This window comes from Antechinus flavipes, chromosome 3 (assembly GCF_016432865.1).
Source record: "Antechinus flavipes isolate AdamAnt ecotype Samford, QLD, Australia chromosome 3, AdamAnt_v2, whole genome shotgun sequence".
Classification (NCBI taxonomy): domain Eukaryota; kingdom Metazoa; phylum Chordata; class Mammalia; order Dasyuromorphia; family Dasyuridae; genus Antechinus; species Antechinus flavipes.
In genome coordinates, this window is record NC_067400.1 from 206404377 (window position 1) to 206417229 (window position 12853).

Consider the following 12853-nt stretch of genomic DNA (forward strand, 5'->3'; position numbering starts at 1 on the left):
TGGAAGTTATAGACAAGACACACCAGTAAAGGGAGTTTCGTAATACAATTCTTTATACAAATGAAATCAAAAGGTCACCTTCAATTAGAAAAGGAAAAATCAAATAGGTCTTTGAAAACTTAGAAAGAAATCACCTCTGGGCAATTAGCTTCAAAGGAAGACTCAAAGGAAATCTGCCGGGGGGGAAAAAAATAACAAGCAAAACCACTACTCTTGGAAAGACAAAGAATCAAGAGACAAAAGGTGATCGAATGCCAGAAAACCCCTAAGTGACAGTCAGAGAAGTAGAACTCTGATGCATTAAAACTGTGAACTAGATGAACATCAGAGCTGATTGTATTAAAGAAAGGAATGCAGAGTTGGTACAGAAAGATTCTGTATATGCATATAGCTCCTCAGACATTGAAAAAGAAAAATAATGTGGACCAGAGAAGTAGGCCACAAACTCAAAATATCAGTCTAATTGCTTAGAAGCCAGCAGTTTTCACTAATGGAGTATAAAAAAAGAAACAATCAGATTTCCACAACAAAGTGAAACCCACTTGAGATCATGCTCAAGGAATCTTCTTGGAATATTGAGAAAAGGAAGGGAAGACAGGCTTCCATTCTCCAGTGGCTTATGGAGAAGGTTGTTGGAGGTATAAATCACCTACATATATTTGTGGTTGTAGATTATTATCTTTAGAAAGATTTTTCAAGAACGTCACTATTACCAGCACCATTATCATCACCACCTGCACCATTATCATCATCATCATCATCATCTCACCACCACCACCATTATCATCATCATCATCACTATCATCATTATCTCACAATCATCACTACCATCATCATTATCCACAACCACCATCATCATCATCCACTACTATCAACATCATCATCATCATCTCACTACTACCACCATAATTATCCACCATCACCATCATCATCATCATCATCTCACCACCACCACCACCACCATCATCATCATCATCATGTCATCACCACTGTCATGCAGTTACAGTAAAGGCTGTACTTACAGTGAGACTAGTTATCCTCTACAGAAATTAAAGATGTATGCACAGCCTTCCTTCAGTTCCTCAAACAAGACTCTCCATCTTCCAAGTCTGCACATTTTCATTGCCTATCTGCTATGCTTGGAAAACTTTCCTTCTTTGCCACCTGACTCCGGTGGCTTTCTTCAAGCCCCAGCTAAAATTTCACCTTCTACATGAAGCTTTTTCCAATCATCTTTAATTTTAGTATCTCCCCTACATTATTTCCAATTAACTTGTAAGTATCTTGTTTGCTGCTGTTTGCTCATTCTTCAGCCATGCCCCATTCAACATGACCCTATTTGGGGTTTTCTTCACAAAGACACAGGGATGGTTTGATATTTCCTTCTCCAGCTAATTTAAAAATAAGGAAACTGAGGCAAACAGAGTTAAGTGACTTGCTGATAATTAGGAAGTGTTTGAGGCAAAATTTGAACTTAAAAAGACGAGTCTTCCTGTCTCTAGCTCTAGCAATGTATCCACTGTGCCTTGTAGTTACCCTTCCTAATACATAGCATGCACATAATAAATCCTTATTGACTGACTAAATTATAACTAACAAAATACACAACTATGTGAATGGACCTTATTTCAAGTAGGAAATGACAATTATTGAATTATATCTTTACTAGTGCTGAACCTGATATTCCCTTTCAGAAATAAAATTCCTTTTCAGAAATAAACTGTACTAGGTAACTATGAGTTTTATATACATAATCAGCCACATAAAACCAAAATAGAAGTAGAATACTTAGAACTGTGGTCATATACACAGAAGGGATGAAGGTTTCTATAATAAGATTGTAAATGGATTTGATTCTTCTAATGCAGAGTGTGCCATCAGAAGATTTTGCTGTAAAGAATTATTTTTCTTCTCTATGTTTTGTTCAATGACTAACTTCAGGTGCAGCTGTGCAATGAAGACCTGGCTCCAAGAAGAAATACAACTCAAGATGCCAAAGAATGAAGCCTAGGCATTAATCCTTTGCTTTCTAATGGGTATTCTCTTGTTACAAGAGTGACAGACATTGAAACTTTGCAATGGAAACTTGGAACGGAACTGTTCCAGATGCATATTAACAGGAAGTAGCTGGTGTTAGCCAAGCATTTTGCTCATAGACATGAAAAGACTTTGTGAGAGTGTCACAACTGGGCCAACAGAAAACCCTAGATCTGTACAAATCTAGATCTTAGTCCAAAGTAGTAATAGAAGTCTGTAGTAAGTTTTAGACTTGTGCCTAATACATTTCATGAATATATTAACAACTTAAACTGCATACCTGTGTAAGTATTCAAAATATTCTAAACACTGCACATTCCTATCTCAAGATAAGAATAGAATTAGCAATACTATTCTGGTAGAAATATTTATCTATAGTTGCCCTGCTAGGAAGCTTTCCAATCAAATTAGAGACTTAGAGAGCAAACTACTTAAGGAGGTGTTGATTTTGGCAGGCATCAAGAAATCTAAAACTAAAATATGCCATCCTCAAGAAACTCCATAGACTGAGCATTTTAATGATATATTGTTGAATAGTCTGGGTTTTGAGACTTGAGAAGACCCACTTGAATCAGCCTGCATCATTCCCAGTGAGTACTTACAATTTTGCCAAAAGTAACTAAAATCATGGGGGGAAAACTCATTGGATTTAGCCTCCAAAAGGTTACTGGAGCCTCAGTGCAATTCATCCTTCTTGCCATCCTTGGCAAGTGGTGACTAAGGAGATGATGGGCTTTACCATGATTGATAAGAAGCCTTAAGAAAGAATCAAGACTGAAAGTAATGACCATGTTAATTTGAAGGTGGAGAGCAAGATGGTTCTAAATTAAGTTCACAAACCTTAGTGAATAATGAAAGCCTATTTTAAATGAAGGACTTTGTCAGTAAGACAGATGAGATTACAATTTGATATTCAGTCAACCAATGAAACAGACTCATCTACACAATTACAAATGGAGTATGAAGATGCAATTAGCACATTCTAGTAGCAAATACAACACTTTTAATAAAAAGAGAAAAATGTCAAAAGGAGAAGAATATTCATTTTTCAAAATTATGCTCCTAAAGAAAACATACATAAACAATTAGAAAGCCAAGATTCCTGACTACTACAAAATAGTTTCCTCTCTATTTGATTCCTTTTCCCCATTTCTTTATTACATATGAAGTAAATGTATGCAGGCATAGGTATAGTGCACTTTTTAACTAAATGGGCAATAATGGCATGTTTTGATCCACATAAAACTTATATGGGGAAAAGGAATGAGGAATAAACTGGCCTTGTAAATATTTGCCTTTTCTTCATTAGTAAGATGATATTTTAATTTTTATCTTTATATTCTTTTTCAGTTATTTTGTTTTCATTGTTTTACATACACACAAATCCTTGTATACTTTGAGTGATTGGATAATTTCCTTTTATCATTGTAAAACTGCGGATAATTTTGTAATTTTTTTGTACATAGTAGGACAATAACTAAATAACAATAACTAAAAAACAAATAACTAAAATGAGGTAAATGATTAAAAAGAAATCAATCATGTGTGTGTTTGTGTGTGTGTGTGTGTGTGTGTGTATCTTTACTTCAAAATCAAATTTACTTTAAATAAACTTGGTTTTTTTTTTAAAGGTCATTGGTAACTTTACAGTAATTTCATTGGGGTGATAGAAGGAGTTTGCTCAGAAGGGAGTGAAGTGGTTAGAAAGTAGAAGTATTAACTGAAAAGAAATTAGAAGTAAAAGAGAAGAATGAGATTGTGAAATGTGTCAAAATGGGAGGAGGAGGGGAAGAAGGCCTAATATTGGTGAGCTCTGAACATATTTGAGAATAAGCCCATGGAGAGGGAGAATCCAAGAGAGAGGGTGACAATTACTGGAGCTTTAAAGCACTAAAGGAGGCTAAGGGATTTTGGGGGAAAGTGGAATGAAGAGGGCAAGTAGGAAGGATTAACATAGAAAGTAATAGGATTATCTCTTCTGTGTTAGAGAAGAAAAGTAGATGATGATATCTAGGATAAAAACTCTCTAATCAACTGAATTCAATTTTTTCTTTTTTTTGTTGAAGCTGTTTATTTTCAAAACATTTGCAATTATCTATACAACATTCACCCTTGTAAAACCTTGTGTTCCAATTTTTTTTCCTTCCTTTTTCCCCACTACCTCCTCTCGACAGCACGTAATCCAATATGTTAAATATGTGCAAGAGTTCAATTTTTTTCCTGAGACTAAGGTCAAAGAGAGGAAGATGGCTGGGGTGGAGTTGGGGTGGAAAGGAGAGATAACTTTGGTGTATATACTTCTTGATAATGGTGAATCCCTGTGGCAAGGATATAGTTCCTTGCTCTTGGTATAGTTTGTCATTCATATCCATAGGATTATGGAACAAAGTAATTTCTACATCTATCAAAGAGTGTCAACAATCAATCATTAATCACTTACTATGTACTAAGATTTTGTTGTTTTCCAGAAATAATAAACATAATAGGACTTTGGATTTTTTATACAATACTTTTTTGTGCTCACTGAGTAAGTCCATCAAAAAATATCATGAACAAGTTTTAAGATGTAAAATGAGTTTAGAATCGGAAATGAACAAAATATCATATTTGGGAAATAGCATATGTTTTCAATGGCTCCCAGATTCACTCTAATATAAACCCATATTTTTTTAAAATAATATTTTTGTGGTAATATTGTATCACAGGGAACTATGAAGCTTTACTATTTTAAGCACTAGAAATAAACCTTAAATTTAAGCAGTCTGCATGCACAAGAAGGGTTGTTGTTGGAATCTTTACAAACTGCTAACTCATTAGAGTTGATAGATTATTGATCTGCTCTTACAAGAAGATGTTTTGGGCCAGAACCTGAAACAAGGTACTAAGTAGAACTAATTGATACAATGCTTGTGTTTGCACCTTTACTCATTGGAGTTTACACGTTTGGGAAATTTCAGGGTTTAGTATGAGATAGCTGAATTCACACCTCCCTTGAAGCTCTTAGGGCCAGAGAGCACTATGGGAGAAAACCCATAATCCCATTCTCTCAGAAGAGTCATATATAAACCAGTAAAGAGTGATTCATTCGAATATTTTCCACTTGGCTGGCTGGTGGCAAAAGAAGAGTTTTCAGAGGAAGAAGCTACGAGTCGAGAGTTCAGTGAAGATTGAGAAAGCTCTCTCAGAGGCAAGACAGATTCAACTTGGTGCTGGCTCTGGGGGCTGAAGAAAGCAGAGGCAGAGGCTGAAGGACAAAACCTTTGGATTTGGAGACATTTGGAGGGAGCTCTTGGAATCAAGCAGAGAGATAGCCCTCTAAGCTAACCAGGCTACTTTGGAAGGAGAAAATAAATGTTTGTATTTTTACCAGCTGGCTGAATTTGGGGTAATTATTGATCTGAACTGATACTAAGGCTGCTTCCAAGAAAACCTCCCCGAGAAACCTGCACTCTCCCAGAGAGAACCATCATATTTATTACATATTTTAAAGAAGAAAAAGATCACCACATTTGAAGCCCCACGTTGAATGGGGGCCAAAATGTGGTGATCTTCTTTGTTGTTTTTTTTTTTTTTTAATTTGTCAATTGTGTTTTATCTTTCCAAATAAATATAAAGATAATTTTTAACATTCATTTTTGTAAGACTTTGTGGTCCATATCTTTTTCTCTCCTTTCTTATCTCCTTCTTCAAGACATCAAGCACTCTGATACAAGTTAAATATTTATCATATTATATAAGAGAAATCAGACCAAAGGGGAATAAACCATGAGAAAGTAAAAAACATACAAACACAAAAGGTGAAAATACTGTACTTTGATCCACAAAAAGTCTCCATAGACCTCTTTGGATGCAGATGACACTTTCTATACAAATTTATTGGAATTGTCTTGAATCACTGAATTGCTGAAAAAAGCCAAGTCCATCACAGTTGATCATCATGTAATCTTGTTATTGTGAACAGTATTCTCCTGTTTCTGTTCACTTCACTCAGCATTAGTGCATGTAAGTTTTTCCAGGCTTTTCTAAAATCAGCATCTCATCATTTCTTATAAAACAATCATATTCAATTGCATTCATATATCATGACTTATTCAGTCATTTCCCAAGTGATGGGCATCCATTAGATTTCCAGTTCATTGCCACTACATAAAGATCTGCTATAAACATTTTCATATATGTGGGTCCTTTTCCTCTTTTATGAGCTCTTTGGAGTACAACTCAGTAGTGAGACTGCTGGAACAAGTGTTTTCCCAGTTTGTTGCTTCCCTTCTAATCTTGTTTGCATTAGTTTTATTTGTACAAAGGCTTTTTAATTTGATGTAATCGAAATTTTCTATTCTGTGATCAGTAATGGTCTCTAGTTCATCTTTGGTCACAAATTTCTTTCTCCTCCACAAGTCTGAGAGATAAACTATTCTATGTTCCTCTAATTTATTTATAATCTCGTTCTTTATGCCTAGGTCATAGACCCATTTTGATCTTATCTTGGTATATGGTGTTAAGTGTGGGTCCATGCCTAATTTCTGCCATACTAATTTCCAATTATCCCAGCAGTTTTTATCAAATAATGAATTCTTTTCCCAGAAGTTAGGGCTTTGGGTTTGTCAAACACTAGATTGCTATAATTGACTATTCTGTCTTGTGAGCCTAGCCTTTTCCACTGATCCACTAATCTATTTCTTAGCCAATACCAAATGGTTTTGGTGACTGCTGCTTTATAATATAATTTTAGATCAGGTACAGCTAGGCCACCTTCATTTGATTTTTTTTTCATTAATTCCCTTGAGATTCTCGACTTTTTATTGTTCCATATGAATTTTGTTGTTATTTTTTCTAGATCAATAAAATATTTTCTTGGAAGTCTGATTGGTATAGCACTAAATAAATAGATTAGTTTAGGGAGTATTGTCATCTTTATTATGTTCGCTCGGCCGATCCAAGAGCACTTAATATTTTTCCAATTATTTAAGTCTGACTTTATTTGTGTGGAGACTTTTTTATAATTTTGCTCATATAATTCCTGACTTTCCTTTGGTAGATAGATTCCCAAATATTTTATGGTATCAACAGTTATTCTGAATGGAATTTCTCTTTGTATCTCTTGCTGTTGGGTTTTGTTGGTGATGTATAAAAATGCTGAGGATTTATGGGGATTTATTTTGTAGCCAGCTACTTTGCTAAAATTATGAATTATTTCCAATAGCTTTTTGGTAGAATCTCTGGGGTTCTCTAGGTATACCATCATATCATCTGCAAAGAGTGATAGTTTGGTTTCCTCATTGCCTACTCTAATTCCTTTAATATCTTTCTCGACTCTTATTGCCGAGGCTAGTGTTTCTAATACGATATTAAATAATAATGGTGATAGTGGGCAACCTTGCTTCACTCCAGATCTTACTGGGAAAGGTTCCAGTTTTTCCCCATTGCATATGATGCTTACTGATGGTTTTAAATATATGCTCCTGACTATTTTAAGGAAAAGTCCATTTATTCCTATGCTCTCAAGTGTTTTTATTAGGAATGGATGTTGGATTTTATCAAATGCTTTTTCTGCATCTATTGAGATGATCATGTGGTTTTTGTTTGTTTGGTTATTGATATAGTCAATTATGCTAATAGTTTTCCTAATATTGAACCAGCCCTGCATTCCTGGTATAAATCCTACTTGGTCATAGTGTATTATCCTGGTGACAATTTTCTGTAATCTTTTTGCTAATATTTTATTTAAGATTTTAGCATCAATATTCATTAGGGAGATTGGTCTATAATTTTCTTTCTCTGTTTTCAGCCTACCTGGTTAGGTATCAGTACCATATCTGTGTCATAAAAGGAGTTTGGTAGGACTCCTTCAATCCCTATTTTTTCAAATAGTTTATATAACATTGGAGTTAATTGTTCTTTAAATGTTTGGTAGAATTCACATGTAAATCCATCTGGTCCTGGGGATTTTTTCTTAGGGAGTTGATTGATAGTTTGTTCTATTTCTTTTTCTGAGATGGGACTGTTTAGGATATTTACTTCTTCCTCTGTTAGTTTGGGCAAGCTGTATTTTTGGAGGTATTTTTCTATTTCATTTAAGTTGTCGAATTTATTGGCATAAAGTTGGGCAAAGTAACTCCTAATTATTGCTCTAATTTCCTCTTCGTTAGTGGTGAGTTCTCCCTTTTCATTTTTAAGACTAACAATTTGATTTTCCTCTTTCCTTTTTTTAATCAGATTTACTAAGGGTTTGTCTATTTTGTTGGTTTTTTCATAGAACCAACTCTTAGTTTTATTAATCAATTCAATAGTTTTTTTACTTTCAATTTTATTGATCTCACCTTTTACTTTTAGAATTTCAAGTTTAGTGTTTGACTGGGGGTTTTTAATTTGTTCCTTTTCTAGCATTTTTAATTGCAAACCCAATTCATTGACCTTCTCTTTCTCTATTTTATACAAATAGGCCTCTAGAGATATGAAATTTCCCCTTATTACCGCTTTGGCTGCATCCCATACATTTTGGTATGATGTCTCATTATTATCGTTTTCTTGGGTGAAGTTATTAATTATGTCTATGATTTGCTGTTTTACCCAATCATTCTTTAGTATGAGATTATTTAGTTTCCAATTATTTTTTGGTCTACTTCCCCCTGCTTTTTTGTTGAATGTAATTTTCATTGCATCGTGGTCTGAAAAGGATGCATTTACTATTTCTGCCTTACTACATTTGAGTTTGAGGTTTTTATGTCCTAATATATGGTCAATTTTTGTATAGGTTCCATGAACTGCTGAAAAGAAAGTGTATTCCTTTCTGTCTCCATTACATTTTCTCCAGAGATCTATCATATCTAGCTTTTCTAGTATTCTGTTTACCTCTTTGACTTCTTTCTTATTTATTTTCTGGTTTGATTTATCTAATTCTGAGAGTGCAAGGTTAAGATCTCCCACTATTATAGTTTTACTGTCTATTTCTTCTTGCAGCTCTCTTAGTTTCTCTTTTAAGAATTTAGATGCTACCCCACTTGGTGCATATATGTTTAATATAGATAGTGCTTCATTATCCATGCTACCCTTTAGCAAGATATAGTGTCCTTCCTTATCTCTTTTAATTAGGTCAATTTTTGCTTTAGCTTGATCTGAGATCAGGATGGCTACCCCTGCTTTTTTGACTTCACCTGAAGCATAGTAGATTTTGCTCCAACCTTTTACCTTTAACCTGCATGTATCTCCCCGCTTCAGGTGTGTTTCCTGTAAACAACATATTGTAGGATTCTGGCTTTTAATCCATTCTGCTAACCACTTCCTCTTTATGGGGGAGCTTACCCCGTTCACGTTTATGGTTAGAATGACCAATTCTGTATTACTTGCCATCTTGTTAACCCCAGTTTATGCTTTCCTCCCTTCTTTCCCCTTTCCCCCCCTTCCAAGTATTAAGCTTGTGAGCACCCCTTGCTTCTCACAGCCCTCCCTTTTTAGTGTCCCTCCCCCCGCCTTAGAGTTCCTCCCCCTATCTTACCCCTTTCCCTCCCAGTTCCCGTATTCCCTTCCGCTTAGCTTATTCCTTCCCTTTCCACTTTTCCCTTCTCACTTTTCAATGAGATGGGAGAAGTTTCACCATAGATTGAATATGTCTTAAGATTTTTCACTTAAAGCCAATTCTGAAGGCAGTAAGATACCCACTATATTCATCCCCCTCCATTCTTTCTCTCAGATATAATAGGTTTCCTATGCCTCTTCATGAGATGTACTACCCCACTTTACCCTTTTTCTGGTATAATGTCCTTTCCACATCAATTTCTAGAACAAGGTATACATGTATTCTTTATACATCTATATAGTCAAAATATAGTTCCCAAGATTAATCTTTACCTTTTTAGATTTCTCTTGAGTTCTATATTTGTAGATCAAACTTTTTGTTAAGTTCTGGTTTTTTCATCAGAAATAGATGAAATTCGCTTACTTCGTTGAATGTCCATCTTCTTCCCTGGAAAAAGATGCTCATTCTCGCTGGGTAAGTTATTTTTGGTTGCATACCAAGTTCCTTAGCCTTTCGGAATATCATATTCCAGGCCCTTCGATCTTTTAATGTGGATGCTGCCAGATCCTGGGTGATCCTTATTGTGGCTCCTTGATACTTGAATTGGGTTTTTCTAGCCGCTTGCAATATTTTTTCTTTCATCTGAGGGTTCTGGCATTTGGCCACTATATTCCTTGGTGTTTTGATTTTAGGATCCCTTTCAGTGGGTGATCGATGAATCCTTTCAATGTTTATTTTTTCCTCTGTTCCTATGACTTCTGGGCAGTTCTCTTTGATAATTTCCTGGAAGACAGTGTCCAGGCTCTTTTTTTCATCATGTTTTTCTGGGAGTCCAATGATTCTCAGATTGTCTCTCCTGGATCTGTTTTCCAGGTCTGTTGTCTTCCCCAGAAGGTATTTCACATTTTTCTCCATTGTTTGATTTTTTTGGATTTGCTTGACTGATTCTTCTTGTCTCCTCGAGTCATTCAATTCCACTTGTTCAATTCTGATTTTCAGTGAAGTATTCTCTTCACTCACTTTTTTAAAATCTTTCTCTAATTGTCCAATTGAGTTCTTTTGTTCTGTGGAATTTTTTTCCATTTCGCCAATTTTGTTTTTTAGAGAGCTGTTTTCTGTTTCCAGTTCACTAATCCTATTTTTCAAGGATTTTACTTCTTTATCCACTCTTTCTTTAACTGACTTCTCCAGGCTCTTTTCCCATTTTTCTTCTAGCTCCCTTGTGAGAGCCTTTTTAATCACTTCTATGAGGTTCATCTGTGCTGAGGAACAGATGCTCTCCTCCTTTGGGGATTCACCTGGGGACTGCCTGTTTTTAGTCTCCTCAGGATTTAGAGTCTGCTCTCTATCTGTGTAGAAGCTGTCAAGGGTTAAAGTCCTCTTCAGCTTCTTGCTCATTCTGTCTATTAATCAGAGACAAACTACCAAAGAAAAACAGAAAAAACTGGAGTCTTTCTTTGGGGGGGGGCTGGGTGTGTTATCGAGCTTCCTCTACAGACTGTGGGGGGCAGCAGTGAGGCACTAGCAGGACTGTGCTGCGCCTGCGCTCTGAGATCCCAGAGCGTGCTGAGTCACTGTGGCGGGGGAAGGGGGGGGCGGCCAGGTCCTGAGAGACTCCAGCTGTTTGCGGTTGTATTCTTCAGCCCCGGTGTTTTTAGCTTCTCTGCTGGGCTATTGACTTGCTGCAGGTTCCAAACCTGTAGCGAAGCTCTCCCCGCAGAGACGGCTATGATCACTCCCCACCCCCTCTCCAGTCTGCTCCTGTGCTCTCACTGCCGCTGCCCTCAGCCTGCGCCCGATCTAAAACCGCCCCAGCCCTCCAGTAAAGACAGACCTTTCTTGGCGGATCTCAAGGATGGCTTCTCTTGGTAACTATTTGTGGGTTTTTTTCAGTCAAGCATTGATTCAGAGGCTTGTAATGAAGTGGATAGTGAGAGAAAGCGCGGAGCTTATGCAACTATGAGCCTCCTCTCCGCCATCTTAACCGGAAGTCGGTGATCTTCTTTTAAAATAAGTAGAATAGTTCTCTCTGGGGGAGAAGGTAGGTTTCTTGGGGAAGGTTTTTCTTGGAGGCAGCCTTAGTATCAGTTCAGATCAATAATTACCCCAAATGCAGCCAGCTGGTAAAAATACAAACGTTTATTTTTCTCCTTCCAAAGTAGCCTGGTTAGTTGAGGCCTCTCTCTCTGCTTGATTCCAAGAGCTCCCTCCGAATGTCTCCAAATCCAAAGGTTTTGTCCTTCAGCCTCTGTCTCTGCCTCTGCTTTCTTCAGCCTTCAATCCAGCTCCACTCTTCATGTAATTCCGCTGAAATCTGTCCCAAAGCCTCTGTCTGTTTCTTTTAGATGAGAGAGAAGAATTGTGGGATACGAGAGAGAGGGATTATGGGTTTTCTCCCATAGTGCTCTCTGGTCCTAAGAGCTTCAAGGGAGGTGTGAATTCAGATATCTCATACTAAACCCTGAAATTTCCCAAACGTGTGAACTCCAATGAGTAAAGATGCAAACACAAGCATTGCATTAATTAGTTCTACTTAGTACCTTGTTTCAGGTTCTGGCCCCAAACTACTTCTTGTAAGAGCAGATCAGTAATCTATCAACTCTAATGAGTTAGCAGTTTGTAAAGATTCCAACAGGTTATAAAATATGCACTATTAAGGACATGTTGCAAACAGAAAAAAAAATGTTGGTCTGTCATATAACAAGATGGGGGTAAACTTGAATGTTGTATTGGTGTCTACAAAAGTGGATATCAATAAGACATCTAAGGCCTATCCCAAAAGTCTTAGTGGGTCTTTGTTGTTTTTTTTTTTTTTTAATTTGTCAATTGTGTTTTATCTTTCCAAATAAATATAAAGATAATTTTTAACATTCATTTTTGTAAGACTTTGTGGTCCATATCTTTTTCTCTCCTTTCTTATCTCCTTCTTCAAGACATCAAGCACTCTGATACAAGTTAAATATTTATCATATTATATAAGAGAAATCAGACCAAAGGGGAATAAACCATGAGAAAGTAAAAAACATACAAACACAAAAGGTGAAAATACTGTACTTTGATCCACAAAAAGTCTCCATAGACCTCTTTGGATGCAGATGACACTTTCTATACAAATTTATTGGAATTGTCTTGAATCACTGAATTGCTGAAAAAAGCCAAGTCCATCACAGTTGATCATCATGTAATCTTGTTATTGTGAACAGTATTCTCCTGTTTCTGTTCACTTCACTCAGCATTAGTGCATGTAAGTTTTTCCAGGCTTTTCTAAAATCAGCATCTCATCATTTCTTATAAAACAAT